This window comes from Lactuca virosa, chromosome 8 (assembly GCF_052849685.1).
Source record: "Lactuca virosa cultivar CGN04683 chromosome 8, Lactuca_virosa_CGN04683_v6, whole genome shotgun sequence".
Classification (NCBI taxonomy): Eukaryota; Viridiplantae; Streptophyta; class Magnoliopsida; order Asterales; family Asteraceae; genus Lactuca; species Lactuca virosa.
Window position 1 is genome coordinate 126,647,765 of NC_136433.1, and position 3,234 is coordinate 126,650,998.

Here is a 3,234-nt window from a genome sequence, read left to right on the forward strand (position 1 = left end):
CCCTAGGCTCTCAACCACCGGTTGGAATTCCCCGACCTGTTGGCTTACGCATAAAGCAGTGAAACCTCAACCACCAACCAATCATGTGCACACAATACATATAAACATACTACTAACCAGTCAACAAACAGACAGACAGATGTTACAGATCACTAAGCATAGCAACATCCTAAATACCAGGATACCGATCTAACAGATCACTACAACACTATAGTATACATAGTAGGATATCAAATCCAAAGGGCCGACCTTGGTGCCTTCGACCCGCAAGTTGTCACACCCCCGAAACAGACAGCGGAAATGTCCGGGGGCTTGTGCGTGACTTCATCCTTGTAGTATCATCACAAAGTATATAACTGAAACATAACATCATCATCACCACACATGTAATATAACAACGTACATTGTTTACATCGAGTATTGCGTTTGAATATTACATGCCAAAATAATTAAAGTCTGATGAAATAGAAATATAACAAAACATCCATTAGTTTGTTCATCCCAACCTGCTTCAACGGTTTCCTGACAATACAAGTTAATTTAAAAAAGGTCAACATAAAAATGTTGGTGAGTTCATAAGCATGTTTGAGAAAATGATTTCTATAGCTTTGTAATCACAAGAAAATCCTGTATTTTCTTAAAATAGTTTAGTATGTTCGTGTCCGATCTTGTATTAATGCATATGTGTTAATGTTTAATAGAATTCCAAAAGTGAATGAAGAGAATGTAAAGAGAATGCCCCCAGACAACCCTATGTTGCCTGAAAAGAGAATGCTGGTATGTCAACCCCCAAGGTTGAGTACCGGTGCGAGTATGTTCCCGAGTAATCCAAAGAGAAAAGAGAATGGTCTCCCGTAAATTTCATAATGTTAATTCCTATAAGTGAGTCGTTACAACTATACTAGATAAAGACAATTTCGCCTGTCTTGGCGTTTATGGACGCCGACGGAAAATAGAATAAGGTTTTTGTCACCCTAGACTGGTGTAGTCTAACTATAGCGAACAACTCAGGTGTGGGGTGTCATCCCTGTATAGATCTATACACAAACCCCCGCTCTCCCTCTGAGAGACTCTGGTTATAACTACAGGCTACGATCGTACACTCAATAGGTGTCAACCGACACGTCTCACTAGATCCTTAATCGAATTTACGCGAAGAGAAACATATAAAACTCATTCCAATCCCAATGAACCATGTAGGTGAACAACTAAGGTTCACTAAACATGTAAGTCATTTCCTGGCCCGAAAGGAATGAGATTATATAACATGGGCCCAAAATATATGTAAAAGGACAACTAAGGCCCATTTCACATGTAATGTATCTATAGGCCCAAATAGCACGCAAATAGTATCCAAGGTCCGTCGAGCATGTTAATGGGTCTATGAGGCCCAAATAAACATATAAATAGTATTCACGACCTATCAAACATATAAATGGGCCACTAAGGCCCAATAACCTGAGAATGGTAAAAATTTGTCCGTTTGTTATTATTTTGCTAGTATTAGCTCAACTATTTACTAAAATGGCATAGAAGGCCCACTTTTTGTAAAAATGACATTCTTTTCCCATTAAGCCAAGAATTTACAATTAAGGCCCAATTTTAGTAAAAATAACATTTTAGGCCCCTTTTTGGATAAACTTGTATTTAAGACTGATTTTTGTAAAAATAACATTTTTACACTCACTTTTGTCAAAAGTATCATTTTTGGCTTGATTTTTGTAAAAATATACATATTCGGCCCATTATAGAAATTTCATCTTTTTGGCCCAACTTTTCATAATTTCACAACTTTAACCCTTATAATAAAAATTTACATTTTTGACACAACTTACTTGAAAATGACAATTAAGCCCACAAAAGATCAAAAATTACAATCTTTGGGCCCAAAACCGTGGGTAGCCCAAATAAGGCCCATTTATGAAAATATGTACATGTTTGGTCCCTATAAGGTCTCAAATGTCGAATTTAACCATATTTAGCAAAATAAATCCTTTTGAACCCCTTACTAACCGTGAGTTACATAAATAACCCATTCTTTTGTCATTTTTTCGATTTTAACCGCTCTTATTTAAGTAACTTATATGTATTTTAAACCTTTTTCTTGTAAGATAAGTTGAAATATGTGTTATGTTATACCAATATCATCATCTTTTAGTAGATCTTTAAGTTCATGAAGTTTATAACACATAAACACATATGTAACTAAAGAAAACACACAAAATCATGCATACACACATAAATCTGCACAAAACAACTTGTATTCTCCCCTAAAACAAGGTAAAAATCGAAAATAGGGGGTATGAACTCACCTTGCTTTGAAGTTTTCGGTTTTTGGTGAGGAAATGAGAAGATCTCGGCCCTAGCAAGCTTATTGAGAAGGTTTTTTGAGATCTATGAAGCTCCAAGAGCATAAATCATGAAATGATGTGGGTTAAGAAGAAATTTTTGGTGTAAACTTGAACTTAAACTATAAAGTCAAACAAAAAATTACTAAGAGTGATGAGCTTTGATGGAGAGTTCTTGATGTGCCCTTAAAATTCTCGAAAACTAGGAGGATTTGAGGGTGAAGGTTCTTGGTGTTAGAGAGGAAAAAGAGTGAGAGAATCTTGAGTTTGGAAATGAAAAGTGATGGTGGTGATGAAGGCTCTATGGCCGAGAGTGAGAATAGATAAGAGAGAGGAGAAAGGTTGACTTATGAAGAGGGTGATGTGAGGGTTGCATGGATACATGCACTGTTGCATGGATATCTATTAGGTATCGATGAGGTGTCAACCCATTCTTTTCCCATTTGTTTTTCTTTTTTTTCTTTTGTTGTTGGGCCAAGTATAAGGGAAAAGAAGAGAGAGGATGAATGACTTTGGGCCCTTTCTTGATTTAGTTCGAATTTATGAGGCCCAAGATGAAGATTTTCGGCCCATTGGGCCCTTATGAGGGTTCACGGCCCAATGAAGCCCATGAATATAGTTTACAGACCATTAGGGCTTATGAAGCCATTCACAGCCCATCATGGCCCATTAGAGACAAGATGAATCATTCTAGGCCCACATGACCCAAAATACTTTAGTTTCTTGGAGATGGGTCCAATTAGAGCCCAAATTGGGGTTCTTGGCCCAAAATAGCCAAATTGAAAGTTTACTGGTCCATTAGGCCCAATAAGGGGATCCTAGTCCATAATAAACTTGAACCGGGATTTTTAGGGTTTTCAACCCACAATTGAATATGTGAGATGTA